The sequence below is a fragment of the Bos indicus x Bos taurus genome, chromosome 7, assembly GCF_003369695.1.
Source record: "Bos indicus x Bos taurus breed Angus x Brahman F1 hybrid chromosome 7, Bos_hybrid_MaternalHap_v2.0, whole genome shotgun sequence".
Taxonomy (NCBI): domain Eukaryota; kingdom Metazoa; phylum Chordata; class Mammalia; order Artiodactyla; family Bovidae; genus Bos; species Bos indicus x Bos taurus.
Genome location: NC_040082.1, coordinates 46,910,327 through 46,933,575, shown reverse-complemented (window position 1 = coordinate 46,933,575; position 23,249 = coordinate 46,910,327). Strand labels below are relative to the sequence as shown.

The 23,249-nt window shown below is 39.1% G+C and overlaps 1 long non-coding RNA gene across 1 annotated transcript in view; it reads left to right on the top strand.

Moving 5' to 3' along the window:
• Positions 1–23,249, top strand: part of LOC113896562 — a 301,000-nt gene that overhangs the window by 228,325 nt on the left and 49,426 nt on the right. The window contains exon 4 of the long non-coding RNA XR_003512054.1: positions 14,228–14,360. This is a non-coding gene — a long non-coding RNA (uncharacterized LOC113896562). The remainder of the gene's footprint in view (positions 1–14,227; positions 14,361–23,249) is intronic.

Genomic DNA, 23,249 nt, shown 5'->3' with positions numbered 1-23,249 from the left:
CCAGGGAAGCCCTTAAAAAAAACAAACAAACAAACCATTTTTTACATAAAAAAATGTAAAAACAGAAACAAATGAGAACACACTATATAATTTCATTTATCAACGTTCTAGTCCATAATGATAGAAATTGGAATCATAGTTGCTTGTGGGATGTGGAGTGAGTAGAAGTGGATATGGGGGAATTTTTAAGGTAATGGGAATATTTAATATCTTGATTGTAGGTTTGGTTACATGGGTGTATGTATATATTTGCCAAACACATGTAATGGTATGCTGAAATCTGTACATTTTGTTTCATGTAAACTTTCTCTCAGAGGCAGGTGTAAATGTATCCTATATTTCTTAGCTTTATATACTTGGCAATATAATTTATCTTTCTGTGCATTACTGTCTTCATCTCTTTAATGAATTGTTAAAACTTATAACTATACATCAAGTGTTTAGTGATTTTGGGCACATTATTGGCACTGAGAAAATGCATTGCATCATCAATGCAACTAAATTTCCAAAAAGCCAAATATTTGCTACAATCAAATAAGAGTCTTGACAACTTTTGTACATTCTCCTTTTATTACCTCCCCTATGCATTTGCTTTTGGGCATCTTCTCTATTGGAACTTAATCATTGATGATTAAGGAAAGGCTCGCTCCCTACAAAGTGCTAATATGATCTTGAACAAATCCCTTTACTTTTTTCAGCTTTAGTTTTCTCATTTTGTTTCTCATGCCTTGCTGTATATTAAGAATCACTGGGTGAGATTTTCGAATCACACTGATGCTTGTTTCCCACCCTCAGAGATGCTCATCCAGTTGATCTGGTATGGGAGCCAGACATTAGTGTTTTTTAGATCCAGGGGTTTGAATGTGGTGTCAGAGTTGAAAACACCTAGATCAGGTGATCTTTAAAGACCTCTGGTTTAAAAAAAAAGAAAAAGACCTTTGCAGCTCAAATGGGAGTCTAAGCTGTGAACATTCAATTATTTTGTGAAGGTACATTTTTAAAATGTTGTTGCTATTTATATTATTGAACTATAGTATGCTTAGAGCACAGAATTTCTAACTGGACATCAACACTGCTTTCTGTTGCCTCATATCCATCCTTTTCAGATATCTGCATTATCTCTCTGGGCCTTTAAAATATTAGACTTCTTAATTTATGATCTTATTTATGGTCTTCAGTCTAAACATATTCACCTACTATCATTGTTGTTTAGTTGCTCAGTCGTGTCAGACTCTTTGTGATACCATGGACTTCAGCCCACCAAGTTCCTCTGTCCATGGAATTTTCCAGGCACGAATACTAGACTGGGTTGCCATTTCCTTCTTCAGGAGATCTTCCTGACCCAGAGATCAAACCCTGGTCTCTGTGTCTCCTGCTTTGCAGATGGATTCTTTACCCTTGAGCCACTGGGGAAGCTCATAAAACCCAGCATTTACTTATAAAAATTAGTTGCATTCATGGAGAAAAAAATATCAAACTTTGTAAATGATGTAAAATGTTACTAGTTGTTTTTTATTTGAGAAAAACAGATCAAACCAAAAAGGTTTCATTTTCATAACACCCCCTTACATAACAAATTATCAAACACATTTGTACATATGGGTAAACTATCTTAGCATATCTTTATAAGTAACCTAAAATCTGGTTTTTTTCTTTTTTAATTACTGTTATTTTTATTGTCCTTGTACGTGAATGCAAGCCATGATCTTAGTCATCTGGAAAGACAGAACTGGGATACTGGAAATTCTGAACACAATCTCTCATCCTTCATTGCTCAGTGCAGAAAGTTGGCTAGAAATTTGCCCCTCATAGCTATTGTGTGTACTGCTGTATCAGCAAAGTAAGGAAAAGGAAATCTGATATAAAACCTTCTGAAAATGCAGAGATATTTCTTTTTAATCTGGAAATTGCAGATGAAAAAACAGCTTCATTCTTTTCTTTCCACGTATAATAAGGTATTCAACTAGGGTAGAGGCGATGAGGTCACCAACTGCATTACGAATAGCTTGGTCAGGGGGGCTGATTCTTACAAGGATGATGACTTAGTCACATTTTTAAAGAGAGAAAAGAATGGGATCCCAGGATTGCTCGTGAAGCCCCTTTCAGTTCAAAGAAGCTGGGCTAATGCTCCCCACCAGTGATAAATGATTTGCTATTGTCCAATTTTCTTGACTGGCTGATGGTATAATCTACAGCTCAGAAGTCTGTAAAGAGGGGACATTTTTTGCTCTTATATGGGGAAAACTAAAAGAGTAAATCCTATGATGATTGAAGTCAGTGATATCTCACTCCAGCCATCTTGGTCTATTCAGTAATGTGACATATTTCACTTCTACTTAATTTTGACTGAAAAATTCTATGCCTTTTCATAGAAATTCCTTCATTCTTCTTCCTAGCGCCTTACTTCTTGTGCTTAGCACAGAAACTATGCCAAATCTTTCACACCAGTGCCTAGTAAAGAGGAAAAGATATCTTTCAATGTACATACCTATGAGTTGGTTAAATCATGACTTTTTAAAAAGTCCTTCCTTCCCACCTGACATGAAGCATTTGTCGAGAGATTTATAACCGTGCCTCTTCTTCAATACCTGAGATGTTAGTAACTCTCACTATTTCATAGGCTGTGTTTATCATTTTTGGATAGGTTTTGGTATTTCCACCTATCAGTTGTATTCTGTTCTCTGAAACCATATTCTAAAAATCTAAGCACTCTTCAATATGACAGAAAGCAAAGGAGAAAAGGAAAGATAGACCCATTTTAATGCAGGGTTCCAAGGAATAGCAAGGAGGGATAAGAAAACTTTCCTCAGTGATTAATGCAAAGAAATACAGGAAAACAATAGAATGGGAAATAATAGAGATCGCTTCAAGAAAATTAGAGATACCAAGGGAACATTTCATGCAAAGATGGGCATAATAAAGGACAGAAACAGTATGGACCTAACAAAGCAGAAGATATTAAGAAGAGGTGGCAAAAATACAAAGAAGAACTATACAAAAAAACTATATCTGGGTTATACAACCCAGATAACCACAATGGTGTGATCACTCACCTAGAGCCAGACATCCTGGAATAGGAAGTCAAGTAGGCCTTAGAAAGTATCACTACAATCAAAGCTAGTGGAGGTGAAGGAATTCCAGTTGAGCTATTTCAAATCCAAAAAGATGATACTGTTAAGGTGCTGCACTCAATATGCCAGTAAATTTGGAAAACTCAGCAGTGGTCACAGGACTGGAAAAGGTCAGTTTTCATTCCAGTGCCAAAGAATGCTCAAACTACTGCACAATTGCACTCATCTCACATGCTAGCTAAGTAATGATCAAAATTCTCCGAGCCAGGCTTCAACAGTACATGAACCATGAACTTTGAGATGTTCAAGCTGGATTTAGAAAAGGCAGAAGAACCAGAGATCAAATTGCCAACATCCATTAGATCATTGAAAAAGCAATAGAGTTCCATATAAAAACATCTACTTCTGCTTTACTGACTAGCCCAAAGCCTTATTCTGTGTGGATTACAACAAACTGGAAAATTATGAAAGAAATGGGAATACCAGACCACCTTACCTATCTCCTGAGACATCTGTATGCAGGTCAAGAAGCAACAGTTAGAACTGTCCATGCAAAAAAAGATTGGTTCCAAATCGGCAAAGGAGTACATCAAGGCTGTATCTTGTCACCCTACTTACTTAACTTACATGCAGAATACATTGTGCAAAATGATGGGTTGGATGAAGCACAAACTGGAATCAAGATTGCTGGGAGAAATATCAATAACCTCAGATATGCAGATGGCACCACCCTTATGGCAGAAAGCAAAGAAGAACTAAAGAGCCTCTTGATGAAAGTGAAAGAGGAGAGTGAAAAAGTTGGCTTAAAACTCAACATTCAGAAAGCTGAGATGTGGCATCTGGTCCCATCACTTCATGGCAAATAGATGGGGAAACAATGCAAACAGTGAGCAACTTTATGTTTTTGGGCTCCAAAATCACTGCAAATGGTGACTGTAGCCATGAAGTTAAAAGATGCTTACTCCTTGGAAGGAAAGCTATGAGCAACAGAGATAGCATATTAAAAAGCAGAGACATTACTTTGTCAACAAAGGTCCATCTAGTCAAAGCTATGGTTTTTCCAGTAGTCATGTATGGATGTGAGAGATGGACTATAAAGAAAGCTGAGCACTGAAGAATTGATGCTTTTGAACTGTGGCGTTGGAGAAGACTCTTGAAAGTGCCTTGGACTGCAAGAAGGTCCAACTAGTCCATCATAAAGGAAATCAGTCCTGAATATTCATTAGAAGGAGTGAATGTGAAGCTGAAACTCCAATACTTTGGCTACCTGATGTGAAGAACGGACTCATTGGAAAAGACCCTGATGCTGGGAAAGATTGAAGGCAGGAGGAGAAGGGGATTTCAGAGGATGAGATGACTGAATGGCATCACTGACTCGAAGGACATGAGTTTGAGCAAGCTCTGGGAGTTGGTGATGGACAGGGAAGCCTGGTGTGCTGCAGTTCATGGGGTCGCAAAGAGTTGGGCATGACTGAGTGACTGAAGTGAATTTTAAGTATTAGGTAAACAAGGTAACTGTTTTCAAGGTCTTTTCGTTATAGTAAATATCCTCAGGTTCTTTGATGTTCAGTCATTTGCTACGTGCCATGATTTTTTGCCCATCTGCATCCTGGACACTCTAAATAAATGAACTCTAGTTTCTCCAAAGACCCTGTGAAGTATTTCTTGGAATTTAGGACTGTCTGCAATGTGTTGCCTGAAAACCAGAAATGGAATGAGATTTTCATTTACTTGTTTCAGGACACTATTGTTTATTGCCCCTTTAAATCTTTCTTGGAGGAGGGGAGAGAATAAATAAATGGCTGTTGTTCTATTTAACACAGCCTTAGATTGCATTAGCTTTTTTTTTTTCTTGGCAGCCTCATTTTTCCTGTTCAGTGAACTCAATCTCTATGGCTGGTTAATTCTGTCACTTGAGAGTGTGATTCAAATGAAGGCAGGCTGAATGCCAGGCCGTCCTGCAGTCATAGTCCACAGCTCTCTTTCCTGCCCATCATGTCTATAGACCCTTGGTTATAAGAGAAATTGAGACATGCTTTATTTGTCCAATTGCCTCAAATGGCAATCTTGAGGCCATAGAAAAAAATGAGCTAGTTTTAGCTATTTGGAGCAATAGTTCTCATTTGATCAGAATGGCTGGATGACCTAGGATAAGTGTTCTAGCAGGGCTTTTGGAAGTTGCTGTAAGGATTAAATTGACACAGAGCACTCCCCTTACCCATATCAATGTTCAGGAATAAATATCGTTGTTGTTGTTTTTTTTTAGAGCTAGTCAAACTGCCAAACCTTTCGGATGTTGTTTAAGTGTGAGAATTTCAACTGTCCTTTCCTTTGTCTTCTGCATGGAATTGTTCTGAGTATGGAAATTCACTTTCTTTAACTGTTACCTGACTTTTAGACATGCATTTCAGTCCACACTAGTTTGAAGCACAGAGGAGTTTTATTGTTGAATGTATTCTGTTATTTTTAGTAATAAACATGGAGATGGATGGAGTTTAAAAAAACAAAGATTGGAATTGTGAAATCATGTTTTGAACTAGAGAATAATGATCTAAGATCTTAGTATATTAAGCTATTTGAGCCATCCAGCATTGTGCTAAGAGGTCCTCACCAGTGTTCAAACCCATAGCAACATTGCTAAACCTGTGACCTTATCTTTGATTATTTTACTATTATCTGTCATATTTGGGCAAGGTTGCGTTTGTGGTTGGTGGTTGTTCAGTCTTTGGATCTCAGGTCTGTGTTGTAAATACTCACTATGCACATCTCTCCCATCTTCCTGTGGGTAGTACACTTCCCCCATTGACTGTAGCACTCCTTGTCGGGTTTGAATACAGTCAGAAACAGTTCTCCATATAGCATCACAGATGGTTACTGATAGTTGATAGTTGACATGGGGATGAAATATCCTCATTTTAGCCTAACACTCTAGAGCTAGACCACCTGAGTTCAAGTTCAAGCTCTGCCTCTTTTTCAGCATATTATTTATGATATTATACATATTTCCTCAGCATGATTTATCTGTCTCAGTTTCTTCATCCACAATATGGAGATTATAATAGTACCTACTTCATAGAGTTGTTGAAAAGATTAAGTGAGATAATGTGAAGATGCTGGAGCAGTGTCCACACAGTTAGTTCTTAATAAATGGTAGCTTTCAAGTGAACTCAACAGCCCATTTCTTCAGCTCATTCCATCCCATGCAATATGACCTTCAGATATAGTAGTTAAAAACTTATTTGATAACTCACAGCTGGATAATGGGCATTAGGAGTGACATTTGATAATTACAGATGTTCAAGTGTGTGTTTGTTTGTGTCATACTTGATTCTTCTGTACCTTTGAGGAGATGAATCAAGATGGAGAATAATTTATATTTTTTATAATTTTCTATTTTAGTATTTGAATTAGACCCTTTGGTAAACATGTCACTAAAATATCCTTTCCAAAATGGGCAGTGATCTGGCTAATGATAGCACTTAGCCATTAACCTGAATTTCTTCCCTCTTCAATTCTATTTACAGAAGTACAGAAAACTCACCATTTGCTCAAGGAAGCAGGTATCAGTTATGCTGATCTTTCTGTTGGCATTTGGATAGGTCTCTCTGTTTTTCTGATTGACAATGGCAACCTCTGTCCCTATGACTGTCTGCCTGTCTTTAAAGCATTTATGAGCTCCATTTCTGCATCTGTTGCTGAGGTGCTGCTGCTACTCTTGTGAATATAAGCAGGGTGGAAAGTGTGTATGTGTGTGGGGGGGGTGTGATTTGTAGGTGTGCATTTATGTGTGTGCATGGACAAATGAAGGCTTCCCTAGTGGCTCAGATGGTGAAGAATTTATCTGCCAATGCAGGAGGTGTGGTTTGAATCCCTGGGTCAGGAAGATCCCGGGGAGAAGAAAATGGCAACAAACTCCAGTATTCTTGCCTAGGAAACCCCTGAGCCATGGGGTTGCAAAAGAGTCGGACATGACTTAGTGACTAAACGTCAATGGACGGACACACAGGTTGTACATGTTGAGGACTATAAAGATACTGTGTGCCTATGTAGTGTCTGTGGGTGGAGGGAACACTTAACCATGTGTGTCTCTGTCTCGGTGTTTGCACATGTGCACCCTTGAGACTATAAAAAACAGTCACTCCTCTAGTTGATGTTTTCTTTAAACAACCTGGTCCTAATCCCATATTTTTTTCTCCCTTTCCCTCTCCTTTTTCTAGCTCCTCTCTATCACTTTCCCTCACTCATCTCTGTAAGTTTTGCCCTCTTGGGCGATTACCACCACTTGGTGATCTGTACTGTACCCTCATTCTCTTAGAGCCTCTGTGTGTATACCTGCAGAGGGACTCACAGGCTGGATCTGCTTGGTTTCTCAACAGTTCTATGCAAGATAGCTCATGTTTACCCAGGGCGTATATCACTTTAGGCTTTCTTGAGAAAAACATGCCTCAAATCTTGAATTTCAGCATTTCTCTGCTGCTCCTTGACAAAGCAGTTCCTTTCTGCTAGTTCCAGCTAGGCAGATTGGATATTTGAATTATACCCCTTTTAATGGTGAGGAATTCCAGGCCAGTAATTTACAGAATCAGATTAGAACTTGGTGCTCTTTTCACAAAATCATTTATGTGGAGGATTGGGGAGGAGGGAGTGTTTAGATCAGACATGTGGAGAATATTACAGAATATTATTTTACCTTCCAGCCCTTTCCTGCCCCCTGACATTATTGAGTCATTATCCATCACAGGCCTTAGTAGAGGTCTGTTAATCAATTGATTATTTTCTCAGGGCTTCTGTGAGATGTGTATCCTTTCCTTTTTAGTAGTATTCCTAGGACTATTAAGTTCTGGGTAAAGGAGTTTTCTTTGCTTCATACTCTGTACTGATGTTGACAACCTACCCTGGAAAAATTAATAGTAATATTAATAATTGTGGCAGGTCATGAACAAAATCTGTCAGTATCACTAAATATTCATGCTTTCTGCACCCCTTATGTTCTATTTACAGTTCTAATAATTAAGCATCACAGAGTTCAGTTAGAGAAATGACAACTGAATTTATTGATGATAACAATTATGGATATGAAATTATACAAAGCACTATTTACATAATGCAAATAAGGGAATTAATTACAAACCTAGAAAAGGGAGAATGTTCTGGCTTGTCAGTGAACTCTAAGACCTATAACATTCACACTAGGAAAGCTTTTTCTTTTTTTCTGGCAATGACATTGACCTCCAGGTATCTGTGGAAGGAAGGCTACAACTTGGGGATCTAGAGGATATAGGTTTAAGTATGACTGCTTTACATCTGACTCATGGGGTGATTTAAGGTTAAAGCTGGTACCTGACAGATGGAATGTCATTTGATTTCCACATTTTCCCCCTAGACACGGTATCATTTAAGACTTAAAAACCTCATGAGGATAGAAAAGTCAGATTTGAATATTGAGGGAGTAAAGTTATATAAGCTAATGGGATACCTTTGAAAATGTTGTCTCAGCTCACAAACAGTCCCCTTGTGACAGGGATGGATCTACCTTCTATTGGGCCATAGAACTAGGCCTCAGGCATGGTATCTAGAATTGATGTATACTCTATTAATGCTCTGGGGGTCTGGGGAAGACACCTGGCACTAACTAGGCTGCTCAGATCTTTGGGAATCGAGCATAGAAATAAGAATTGAGAATCAGTCATTCCTTGTGGCTGGACCTATACCATTCAAACTTGGGTTATTCCACCAGGCATACTAGGTAGCAAAAAAATGATTGACTGGGGTGAGAAAGCAGCAGATTCACAGAAGGAAGCAATAAGGAAAGGAAAGCAGTGTTCCTCCTAGGCATAAAGTGCCGTTGTAGCTCCTTTACCCAGTACTCCTGAGACTGTGTGTTTCTCCCTTCGACTTCCACGAAATGCCTGCGCATCCTTGAAATAAACAACTTATTTTATTGTCTTTACTTAAGATAGCTTTCACATTTGTTTATTATTAAAAAATAGAGTCCCAATAGACAAATAATTAGCCTAAGTCACAAAACTAATGGGGAGGACAGAGTGAGAGAGAACTCACGTTTCTTTCCCACCTCTCTGCAGTTTTCCCCATAGCTGCAGTTTTCTCCTTTAGCTGTTTCTTATATTCCTCAGTCCTCATCCTCTATTCAGGACCCATCTAGCCCTATCATGAGGGTGGAGCCCGCTTTGGGTTTCTCAGATCTCAGAGTTGGGGACGAGAGCATTCAGCTTAGCTTCTAGCATGTACAGATGTACTCTATCAGGATGCTCCTTGATTCATTAAAATTCTACAAGAAGGAAACGCAGCCAGCTGCCATTCTCCTTGCTCATCATCTTTCCTGGTGTCAGTCACACCTCATTGCATTTGGCAATGCTGTTGACGTGAGTGACATTAGCCAGAGCACAAATCAGGTAGCATCTGCTGAGGAGAGGGAAAAAGAAATCATAAACACATTTATAAAAGGGAAAACAGAATCAGGGTGACATCCAGGTTGTCTTTTTGATAGTCTCTGTTTTTGGGTTTGTGTTTGGAATAGATGGCTCCATTTTTCCATGTTTCAGTTTAACTGTTTCGATGGCTGTCTGTTAGTTTTATCTCAGAGGAAACTTATAATGTTGAATAGATACAGTAGGAGAGGGGTTATAATTAGGGTAACCACCTGGTCCAGTTTTTCTTGGATGATCTTGATAGCTATTTTCCCAGCATAATTTTTAGTAGGACCCATTTCCCTCTCAAACATACCCTGATTTGGATGATAAATTACTTGATTATGCTTGTAATAGGTGATCACATTTGAGGTGCTATCCATCACTGATATTTGCTGAGCACCTACTGTGCATGATGCTGGGAAAGACTTAGGACAGGAAGAGAAGGGGATTGCAGAGGATGAGATGGCTAGATGGCATCACCGAGTCAATGGACATGAGTTTGAGCAAGCTCTGGGAGATAGTGGAGGACAGTGAAACTCGGTGTGCTCCAGTCCATGGAGTCGCAAAGTCAGACACGACTTAACAACTGAACAACAACCAACAAAGTGATCAAAGGTGGTGTGAGAGGTGTGTATTTGTATGGCTGGATGTATAAATATAAGTAGTTCATGGTCTCTGCTCTTAATGAACTTCCTTCTAGTTTAGGAAAGAAAGTAATATTGAAAAATGGAACTATAACTCCAGGGGACAAAAAAATCTTCTTAAAGTTTGGACTGGAGATTGCAAGGCAGTTGCTCCGTAGTGTACTGCTCTTGTTGGAGGCATTGTAGGCAAGGACAGAGAATCTGGAGACAGACAGCTTGGGTTCATATCCCAACTCTGCCATTACTAGCAGTGTGACCAGGAGAAGAGCAACTCATCTATTTAAGTCTCTAGTTTCTCAGTTACACATGTAGATGATTAGGGTGTCTTCCTTCTTGGGGTTTTGTGAGGATTATATTATGTGTAGATGGTGACTACCATAGTTCCCAGTGGAAACTAACACCTCAGTAGTTGAGAGTTAACCTGGGATCTGTAGCAGTGTGTCCTGACTGAGTTAAAAACGTTTGGAATCAGCCCTGTCTCTATCATTCAACCTCTGTGACATGCAAGATAGGGCTGCACAGAGAATCCCAGTACTGTAAGGTCCTGGACTGCTACCAAGCTCCAGCCCAGCACTCAGCACTGAGATGGTTGGTAGGTAAACAACATTCCTTAGAATCATTCATCACATGTCTTCTCGACATTTTCCAGTAGAGTTGTGACAGCAAGGCAAACTGTGTGATGTAGACTTAGGAGAACAGATGGCATTAGAAAAATCTAGCATGTGAGGGAAACACATGGTATGTTCCCATCTAGCACAGGAAGGGGCAAGAACCATGTGTACTGAATTATTCCTCCTTCTGGTGGTGAAGGTGGGAAGTAAAAGGAAATAGTGGGATACCAACAGCACAGTCCTACATGGAAAAGGTCTAGAATGCTGCTTCTCTAGAATTTCTCTCTGGACCTAGAAAGGTATTCACCTTGGTTAAATGCTGTTTGAACACATGTCTCTTGGAAATGCACTAGGCACTCGTTCCACCAGTTGACTGAAAAGTGTGGGATATCTTGGGACCTTGTTCAAAGAATATGGGCTCTTTGAAGAAAAAAATCAGATATAAAACTAAATTTATAGTACTTACTATGATCTTTTAAATTAATGACTAACTTTATTGAGTCCTATATGTCAGATATGAGTCAAAAGCTTTACTAAGCATTGCCTCATTAAATGTCTATGGCTGCATTCTGACATAAGTGCTATGATAATTCCCATTTTGTGTATAGGGAAACTGGTTCAAAGAGGCCTAAGGATCTAAACAGCCACTAGGAGGAAAGGCCTTTTACCTGGGCAAACTTGGGTCCAAATTTTACATTCTTGATTATTATGCTGTATGATGAACTTGCCTTTAAAGACCTAGCTAAGCAAAATATCTTTAATGATCATTGTGGTGAAGGATGGAATAATATTGAATAGAAGAAGAATTAAAATACTGAGGGCTAGAAGGGCATTTCTGGCTTGACTGACTTTTCTTCTTCTTCCCAATCTAACTTATGTAAGGCAGATGCTTACTCCTTGGAAGGAAAGTTATGACCAACCTAGATAGCATATTCAAAAGCAGAGATATTATTTTGCCAACAAAGGTTCGTCTAGTCAAGGCTATGGTTTTTCCAGTCATCATGTATGGATATGAGAGTTGGACTGTGAAGAAGGCTGAGTGCAGAAGAATTGATGCTTTTGAACTGTGGTGTTGGAGAAGACTCTTGAGTGTCCCTTGGACTGCAAGGAGATCCAACCAGTCCATCCTAAAGGAGATCAGTCCTGGGTGTTCATTGGAAGGACTGATGCTGAAGCTGAAACTCCAATACTTTGGTCACCTCATATGAAGAGTTGACTTGTTTGAAAAGACCCTGATGCTGGGAGGGATTGGGGGCAGGAGGAGAAGGGGACGACAGAGGATGAGATGGTTGAATTGCATCACCGACTCGATGGACATGAGTCTGAGTGAACTCCGGGAATTGGTGATAGACAGGGAGGCCTGGCGTGCTGTGATTCATGAGGTTGCAAAGAGTCGGACATGACTGAGCGACTGAACTGAACTGGCCTTACAGTTGGGTAGCCAGTCTTGTTTCACAGGGAAGATCTTTTATGTTTTCTCTGGACAATATTCCAAGGTTTTAGTGATACTAAAATGCAAGAAAATGCCAGAAAATTCTTCCTGATTTTGAATCTAAAGTAGTGTTATTTAGTCTAATTGGATAATATGAGTACTATTGAGATATAAGCTATTTTTGGTATATTGGCTAATAGAGTGCTTTCTCATTTTTCTTTTTTTTCTCATTTTTCTTTTCATTCTTTTGTCTTTTGCAACTTTATTTAAATATAATTGATATACAGTAATATGCACATATTTAAGGTGGGGAATTTGATGAGCTTTGACATATATTACATCTAGAAAACCATTTTCTAAATGGTTTTAAGCTAAACAATTAAGATAATGAACATATCCATCATTTCCAAAAGTTTCCTTCTGTCCCTTTGTAATCCAGCCCTCTGTTCCCCATCACCAGGTAACTACTACTACTCTCTGTCATTATGAATTAGCTTGCATTTTATAGAATTTGTATATAATTGGGATTATACTTGCCTCTTGAGTCAAGTGTATGAAAATGCTTTAGAATGATTTTAACAAGACTTCTAAATAAGTGGTCTATGGGATGGGAGGAGGCTCAAGAGGGAGGGGATATATGTCTACTTATAGCTGATTCATTTGTTGTACAGCAGAAACTAACACAACATTGAAAAGCAATTATCCTCTAATCAAAAATAAAAAGAGAATACAGAGAAAGTTGGTATATGACAGCAGTGCTTCTCTAATTTTAGGATGTATCAAAATCACCTGGAGCAATCATTAAAACAAAAATTTCTGGACCCCCCCCCAAAAAAAAAAAAAGTGGTCTAAGTTAATTTTTGGCTGATCAGATGTTATATAGTATACTGAAAAGGCTATGGAATTTTCAGTTGGAAGATCTGAAAATCAGTTCCTGCTTATGTAATCTTAAACAATAAGTAACTGAGTCTCTCGAGGCCTTAGTTTTGTCATTTGTGATCTCGGGCTAATAGTTACCACTGGGCTCATTGTAAGACTGAAATAAATAACATGAATTCTTTAAAAAAAAAAATCTGTAAATTTAATTACTATTAACCAGGAAAGTAACATATTTGGCAGATTCCATTCTAGAGGCATTCTGATTAATTGGTATGGTTCTACTCACTTTGTGTCTACTTTCTGCTACTGTCTTCCTGTATCATTGTATCTCTGAACAGACATGACCATTAGTTTTGGAATCGTACATATTTTCTTATCTATATAAAATTCATATTTCTATATGCTGTACTCTGCTCCTATATTTCTTGTGGTTGAAGACAAAGAGTTCGTTTGTGCGGTATCTAAATATGTATACAAGTCTGAGGGAAAGATATAGTTATTAAAATAAAGGAAAAAGGGAGAAACTCCTCACAGATAAGGCAATGAAAACAGGAGTGGAATGCTACTAAGTATCTGGAAAGTAATAAATATATTCAATATACCTGTATATGTCCGGCACTAGATTAGTTACGGGCCTTGGACTTGCCCTTGACTTTGATCTTGGCCTTGAACTTATCTTTGAACTTGGGCTTGACCTTGACCATCTTTTTATTCTTTACTTCTATTAATATTTATGATACACAGGCTCTTTGCAGACCCAAGGAAAGGGAAAGAAACATAATGCCTATTCTCATTAAGTTTATTATCTTGCTTTGTCCTAGGGGGGGAAAAATGATTATGAAGTCTTGCCACATTCAATGGTAGGATGTATTAACTGCAATTTGTCATTCATCTATACTTAAAGTTTAGTTGCTTGCATATGTTTCTTTTTTTATATAAATTTATTTATTTTAATTGGAGGCTAATTACTTTACAATATGTAGCTGTCTCATAATAAAGCCATGGAGACATAAGTAGTATAGAGTTTAATGGCTGATTGCCTTGATTCAGAAAGGTGAGAGGGTCACAGCTTTACTGAGTAACCCAGAATAAGTTGTTACATTTCTCCAAGCTTATTTAGTAATTTACAAACTAACCCTCTGCCCTCCTTTCTCTGCAGGTGAACCACAAATATCAAGCCATTTTCCAATGAAGATGTATCTGTCCCAGAGTTGAACGTGCACCTGGAGCCAGAGGACTCTAAGGAGCTGGTTTTGAAGAAGCTTTGCCTCCTTTTCCCTGTCTACTTTTGGGTGAGTCACCTCATCTTCTACTAAGTGGGAATGCTTTTCCATGTTCTGCCTACCTTGAGAATGACCCAATTTTAAGATCCTGTGAGATGGATTTGAAAGCACTCCATGGATTCAAGCCTTTCTAGTTTAATGGAGCTTCAATCTGATAGCTTAGTTCATGCCTATGAAATAATGTCAAATGTTGTGGCTGTGTACTTGGAAATAGATGATTTCTTTGCGGGTTGAATAGGACAAGAAGATGGCAATGTGAATTATTCTATGAATTTGGATACCACTGTAACCAAATGTCTCCTGTGATACAATCTCTGGTAAGTGACCAAGTTGAAATGCCTGCGTAATCATCTATCAACACAGGAAACAGTCCATTTATTATGATTTGGTCCTCAAACTTCTGTTCCTCCTCCCTGTTTAGGGGAGATGTCCACGGCTCCTGGCAATAAGCCCCCAAATCTGCCTCCAGATTACAGAGTATGCTCAGCAGGGAACTGTTCCCTTGTCAACAATGAGCATTAGTACAGCAGTTGGACTGGAAGGAAAAACCTTTGTCTATTAGGAAGCCTGCCGAGCTTGGTTGCTAAGCAACCCAGTCTGAAGGCAGCAAACAGTTTGCACCACGAGGGACTCCAGGGAGGTGGGCCTGGAAAATAGGGAGAAGGGATTCCTTATTCAGAGTCAGCTGAGGCAGGAAAAGAAAAAGCACTGCCTACTACCCTGGTAGAAATGAGGTCCACACATTGAACTAAATTGTGCATTTTAGCACTGGACATGTTAGGTGCCAATGCCCACAAGTAACTACGATTATCGGAGAACTGTGTGACCTTGGGTTGGTGACTTTCTCCTGCTTCAGGCTGTGTGACCCAATCAGAAAGCCAAGGAGCCAGGTATCACTAAGTTCTCATTTCTACCACTGCAGCCACCAAATGTGCATGTACCTCTTTCAATCGGAGACATGAGATTCAGATCTCTTATATACTGTATTTGCATGAAAGGGTGGATACAAAAGGCTGTATTACTAAACACCCCAGAGTAAATGCACTTTGTAATTTTTTAAGCTGAAGGTTCTAAGTTAAATGACTATTTCCCACTCCTAAACAGCACTAAATATTTACATAGGACAGAAAATATGCCAAAATGGAGATACAGGGTAAGTTATCTTTCATATAGCCAAGCTCTTATAGTTCCTTTCTCATCAAATATGTTCCTCACTAGGCTGCCAGCACATTTGAAAGATGCAAGATTGAGTACTTTTGGGGGAGTTAAGGCATAAACTACTCCTGAGCCACTTAGGAAGTCTGACATATCAGGTAAACATTCACTGACTCTCAGCTTATACCTGATAGCTTATTTGAACACAAAAGAATGAGGCAACTTCTAGTGAGATTTGCTATGAAAGGCACCCAGGGTTGAGAACTGGGCTGGGGTTGGCATGTGTAGGTGCTTGAGGGTTGAGTCATTACAGAGAGAAGGCACTGGATGGTAAGATTTGCAGATTACAGATCGACATTTGAAGCAGGACTTCTCTTATTTTAGTTGTTAACTTTGGACATGTTACCTAAGTTCTTTCATGCAGACCTTATTCACCAGTACAGTGGGGACAAGAACAGTATTCACCTCTGAGAGATGCTACGCATTGACATATATACATTGCCATGTGTAAAACAGATGCTAATGGAAAGCAGCTGTATAGCACAGGGAGCTCAGCTTGGTGCTCTGTGGTGACCTAGAGGTGGGAGGTGGCAGGAGGGGAGGCTCACGGGGGAAGGGATATATGTATACCCAAGACGGGCGGGTCATGGTGGAGAGATTTGACAGAATGTGGTCCACTGGAGAAGGGAATGGCAAACCACTTTAGTATTCTTGCCTTGAGAACCCCATGAACAGTATGAAAAGGCAAAATGATAGGATACTGAAAGAGAAACTCCCCAGGTCAGTAGGTGCCCAATATGCTACTGGAGATCAGTGGAGAAATAACTCCAGAAAGAATGAAGGGATGGAGCCAAAGCAAAAACAATACCCACCTTTGGATGTGACTGGTGATAGAAGCAAGGTCCAATGCTGTAAAGAGCAATATTGATAGGAACCTGGAATGTCAGGTCCATGAATCAAGGCAAATTAGAAGTGGCCAAACAAGAAACAGCAAGAGTGAATGTCAACATTCTAGGAATCAGCGAACTGAAATGGACTGGAATGGGTGAATTTAACTCAGATGACCATTATATCCACTACTGCGGGCAGGAATCCCTCAGAAGAAATGGAGTGGCCATCATGGTCAACAAAAGAGTCTGACATGCAGTACTTGGATGTAATCTCAAAAATGACAGAATGATCTCTGTTCATTTCCAAGGCAAACCATTCAATATCACAGTAATTCAAGTCTATGCCCCAACCAGTAATGCTGAAGAAGCTGAAGTTGAACGGTTCTATGCAGACCTACAAGCCCTTTTAGAACTAACAGCCAAAAAAGATGTCCTTTTCATTATAGGGGACTGGAATGCAAAATTAGGAAGTCAAGAAACACCTGGAGTAACAGGCAGATTTGGCCTTGGAATACGGAATGAAGGAGGGCAAAGACTCATCGAGTTTTGCCAAGAAAATGCACTGGTCATAAAAAACACCCTCTTTCAGCAACACAAGAGAAGACTCTACACATGGACATGATCAGATGGTCAACACCGAAATCAGATTGATTATATTCTTTGCAGCCAAAGATGGAGAAGCTCTATACAGTCAGCAAAAACAAGACCAGGAGCTGACTGTGGCTCAGACCATGAACTCCTTATTGCCAAATTCAGACTTAAATTGAAGAAAGTAGGGAAAACCACTAGACCATTCAGGTATGACCTAAATCAAATCCCTTATGATTATACAGTGGAAATGAGAAATACATTTAAGGGCTTAGATCTGACAGATAGAGTGCCTGATGAACTATGGAATGAGGTTTGTGACATTGTACAGGAGACAGGGATCAAGACCAACTCCATGGAAAAGAAATGCAAAAAAGCAAAATGGCTGTCTGGGGGGGCCTTACAAATAGCTGTGAAAAGAAGAGAAGTGAAAAGCAAAGGACAAAAGGAAAGATATAAACATCTGAATGCAGAGTTCCAAAGAATAGCAAGAAGAGATAAGAAAGCCTTCCTCAGTGATCAATGCAAAGAAATAAAGGAAAACAACAGAATGGGAAAGACTAGGAATTTCTTCAAGAAAATCAGAGATACAAAAGGAACATTTCATGCAAAGATGAGCTCGATAAAGGACAGAAATGATATGGACCTAAAAGAAGCAGAAGATATTAAGAAGAGATGGCAAGAATACACAGAAGAACCGTAGAAAAAGATCTTCATGACCCAGATAATCACGATGGTGTGATCACTGACCTAGAGCCAGACATCCTGGAATGTGAAGTCAAGTGAGCCTTAGAAAGCATCACTACGAACAAAGCTAGTGGAGGTGATGGAATTCCAGTTGAGCTCTTTCAAATCCTGAAAGATGATGCTGTGAAAGGTGCTGCACTCAATATGCCAGCAAATTTTGAAAACTCAGCAGTGGCCACAGGACTGGAAAAGGTCAGTTTTCATTCCAATCCCAAAGAAAGGCAATGCCAAAGAATGCTTATACTACTGCACAATTGCACTCAGCTCACATGCTAGTAAAGTAATGCTCAAAATGCTCCAAGCCGGGCTTCAACAATATGTGAACCGTGAACTTCCAGATGTTCAAGCTGGATTTAGAAAAGGCAGAGGAACCAGAGATCAAATTGCCAACATCCGCTGGATCATGGAAAAAGGAAGAGAGTTCCAGAAAAGCATCTATTTCTGTTTTATTGACTATGCCAAAGCCTTTGACTGTGTGGATCACAATAAAGTGTGGAAAATTCTGAAAGAGACGGGAATACCAGACCACCTGATCTGTCTCTTTTTTTTTTTTTTAATTTTTTTTTTTTTTACAAACATTGTTAGCATCTTCAGTTTATTGCAAGAGTTAAGGAAAAAAAATTTAAAGAATTTAAAAATAATCACATTCCTTTATTCAGTAATTAATACCTCTGAGTATATTCTTTTTTTTTTTTTAATTTTTTTAAATTAATTTTATTTTATTTTTAAACTTTACATAATTGTATTAGTTTTGCCAAATATCAAAATGAATCCACCACAGGTATACATGTGTTCCCCATCCTGAACCCTCCGCCCTCCTCCCTCCCCATACCATCCCTCTGGGTCGTCCCAGTGCACCAGCCCCAAGCATCCAGTATCGTGCATTGAACCTGGACCGGCATCTTGTTTCATACATGATATTTTACATGTTTCAATGCCATTCTCCCAAATCTTCCCACCCTCTCCCTCTCCCACAGAGTCCATAAGACTGTTCTATACGTCAGTGTCTCTTTTGCTGTCTCGTATACAGGGTTATCGTTACCATCTTTCTAAATTCCATATATATGCGTTAGTATACTGCCTCTTGAGAAATTTGTATGCAGGTCAGGAAACAACAGTTAGAACTGGACATGGAACAACAGACTGGTTCCAAATAGGAAAAGGAGTTCATCAAGGCTGTATATTGTCACCCTGTTTATTTAACTTATATGCAGAGTACATCATGAGAAACGCTGGACTGGAAGAAACACAAATTGGAATCAAGATTGCCGGGAGAAATATCAATAACCTCAGATACGAAGATGACACCACCCTTATGGCAGAGTGTGAAGAGGAACTCAAAAGCCTCTTGATGAAAGTGAAAGTGGAGAGTGAAAAAGTTGGCTTAAAGCTCAACATTCAGAAAACAAAGATCATGGCATCCAGTCCCACCACTTCATGGGAAATAGATGGGGAAACAGTGGAAACAGTGTCAGACTTTATTTTTCTGAGCTCCAAAATCACTGCAGATGGTGACTGTAGCCATGAAATTAAAAGATGCTTACTCCTTGGAAGGAAGGTTATGACCAACCTAGATAGCATATTCAAAAGCAGAGACATTACTTTGCCAACAAAGGTTCGTCTAGTCAAGGCTATGGTTTTTCCTGTGGTCATGTATGGATGTGAGAGTTGGACTGTGAAGAAAGCTGAGCGCAGAAGAATTGATGCTTTTGAACTGTGGTGTTGGAGAAGACTCTTGAGAGTCCCTTGGACTGCAAGGAGATCCAACCAGTCCATTCTAAAGGAGATCAGCCCTGGGATTTCTTTGGAAGGAATGATGCTAAAGCTGAAACTCCAATACTTTCGCCACCTCATACGAAGAGTTGACTCCTTGAAAAAGACTCTGATGCTGGGAGGGGTTGGGGGCAGGAGGAGACGGGGACGACAGAGGATGAGATGGCTGGATGGCATCACTGACTCGATGGACGTGAGTCTGGGTGAACTCTGGGAGTTGGTGATGGACAGGGAGGCCTGGTGTGCTGTGATTCATGGGGTCGCAAAGAGTCAGACACAACTGAGCGTCTGATCTGATCTGATCTGATAGTTGATTCACATTGTTGTACAACCAACAACAAAAACCAACACAATACTGCAAAGTGATTATCCTCCTATTAAAAATAAGACATAATCAAATGGATAATCAACAAGGATCTAGTGTATAGAGCAGGGGACTCTACTCAATATTCTGTGATTACTTATATGAGGAAAGAATCTAAAAAAGAATAAATATACATTATAACTGAATCTCTTTGCTATACACCTGAAACCAACACAGCCTTGTTCATCAACTAGACCATAATATAAACAAAAAGTTAAAAAAAGAGATTCTACAAACTTTAAGTAGAATAATGCAAAGGAATCACTTAGCAGAGGCCCTGATATATTGTAAATGATTAAATAGAGACTGGTGAGCTGATCCATGTAGGTACTTAGGTCACTGTCACAGAGTAAAACTGGGCAATATTATTTTTTGAGAGAAAAAACAAAACTCAAAGCTCCAGGGCAGGATGTTGGAATGGAAAAGTCCTCTAGTAGAAGCTGGGAAACCTGGCATCTGTGAGGGTCTAGGTCATCACTAGGCATTTCAAGCCCTGATGTGCAATTGTGACAGGTTGGAGTTGGCACTGAAAGAGCAGGCACATGCCCAAGACTGCCTTCCGAAGCACTAGAGAGCCCTACTCCAGGCAGTTTAGGAAAAGAGCTCCAGATCCAGATGCTATAGGTCGTGTGTCCTTCCTGCGCCCACCCTCCACCACCCTGGCCCTGGGCTTCCACTTTCTCACCAATAACAAGAAAGATTGACCTAAATGGTCTTTGGATTTACTCCATCTCATCTTTTTATATTTTTTTCTTAAGAGTCTTGGAGCTTTCTGTTTATTCACCAAATAGATTTTATTGAGTGTCTACTAGGTGCCAGTTACTGCCATAGACGCCAAAGATACATACAGTGGTCATATCCTAGCAAAATGTCTGTTATCGAGTTTACAATGACAGGAGATAAACTGTATCAGGTAGATAAAATGATTTTTTCAGTTGGTGGTAAATGCTTTATATGGGAAGTGGGTGAAACCTCTGAGAAACAGTGATATCTGAACTTAGACCAGAAGGGTATAAGAAAATCAGAGACAGGAGGATAAGAACAGAGGTGCTGAGGTAAGAAAAGCTTGGTATTCCTGAGGATCTGCGATTAGGCCTGGATAACTCATACTTGGTGAGCAAGAGAGAAGCAGTGATAAGAAGATCAAGTCGGCGAGGTTGGGCAGAGGCCATATCTTAAGGCCTAGAGGACCATAGTAGGAGCTTGGATTTTATTTTGTCACATGCAAGTGAGAAGTCATTCATATGCTTAAAAAAGAGAATCTGATCTGATTTACATATATAGGAACGAAAGTCAGACTTCTTTGTGAAGAAAATTTAAGAAAATTGGCCCCATCTTTTCAATAAATCAGAAATAGAAAAAAGGGACTATGCTAGATTAAGAGTATGATGAAATTATGATCCTGGAACAGAGGGAAAATGTGTCTCAAGACATTTTAAGATCATTGGAGAGATTTTTTTTTTTTAACAGTATTTTTTATTTTTTATTAAAAAATTTTTTTTAATTTAAATTTATTTATTTTCATTGGAGGCTAATTACTTTACAATATTGTATTGGTTTTGCCATACATCAACATGAATCCGCCACGGGTGTACACGTGTTCCCAATCCTTAAAGATTACTGAAATGCAGATGCAACACTATCAACCAAGGAACAAGTTACGAAACAGTAGAGACACTTTGTTCTCACTTTGGTTAAAAAAACAACACATACAGACACAGATACATGTGGAAAAAAGATCCATAAAGACATACACCAAGGTGTTAACCTTGGTGGTAATCCCTGAGTGTAAGATTAAGGTTGTGGTGTTCTAATTTGCATAAAAATAATGGATGGCAAAGAGAAAAAGAGTGAAAATTGGGAGTCCAGGTGGGAAGTTGTTACACTTGAGAGAATAATCACTCTCAAGGCTGATTACAGTGGAATTGGTGAGAAGTTGATAAATCAGAGAAATAATTTTGGGGTAGTGGTAGTTAAGACTTACAGATGGACTATTCTAGAAGAGGAAAAAAATTAGTCAAGAATGACTCCTAGGTGTTTGAGTTGAGACATGGATGGAAAGTAATGACTTTTTCTGAGATGCAAAAAAAAAAAAAAGTCTGGCTTGGGCACCTGTCTCAGAGGGAGGTTAAGAAGTGACTAGATACCTTGTGATAGGTCATCCCTAAGGAGGTGAGCCATTCTACGACCCCAATATTCTTGGATGAGCTACCTTCATTCCCTAGTGTTCTATTCAGATCAAGGCTTGTGAAGCAGAGGACAAATGAATGGCAGCATGTCTTGAAAAATCACCTGGGGTGATAAAGTAGAATATAAATTATATAGCACAGGAGGTTCTGTGGAATAACGGTTGCCTCTTAAGCCTCTCCATTTTAGAAAGTCAGTGTCAACACTTGAGATGATCCATAGAAATGAAACCTAACAACTTACCATGCATAAAAAAGACACCATTAAAGAACAGAAAAAGGAGTAAAACTTACTATGTCTAGAAAGTAAAACCAGACATTTTGGAGGCAGATTGTCAATGATGTTATTGTTGTTGTTATTCAATCACTAAGTTGTGTCTGACTCTTTGTGACCCCATGGACTGCAGCATGCTAGGCTCCCTTGTCCTTCACTATCTCCTTGAGTTTGCTCAAATTCATGTCCACTGAGTTGGTGAGGTTATCTAACCATCTCATCCTCAGTGTGAATAATCACTGATGAAAGTTTAAAATTTTTTTAGCCAAGATAGCTGTCAGTTATCTGAAACCCCCAGGTAGTCTAAACTCATATCATCTATGTGATTTATGGTTTCATTGTGATAGTTTTCATAACTTTGTGGGATGGCATGGAAGACTTCCCAGTCAGTGCTAAGTTAAACCAAACAATGTGGCTTCTTTGTTAACTGTAGCAAGAAAAAGTTTGTTTAAATGTAAGGAAAAGTTTCCAAAATAGAAAGGCAAGATTAGACTAGGTGATTCTTTGAAAGAGTTTCCACTCATTGAAGCTACTTTCTAATTTATGATTCTATGGCCAAGTATTTAAAGCAAGAATAACCAGACTCTTGAAAGGTAACTCCATCCAGTCTATTTTTTGTTGTTGTTGTTGTTGTTTAAATCTGGCCTATACCCAATCTACCCAGATGCATCACAGGTGACTCAATCCAGATGGCTCTTTGAAGCAGCCAAACTGAGCATTTCAGACATGCCACAAATTTGTATGCTGGAGATCCCAGACTCTTAAGCAAATAGTAAATCTGAGATGCCAATTACAGAAGCTCAGAGACCACAAGAATTAAAAGGGTAGGGACAAAATGTCAAGCAGTAGGGAGGAGTAGAGTTTAATAAGGAAAAAGTTCCCCCATCTTCAACCAAGGTCAGGTATTTAACATATTTCTTT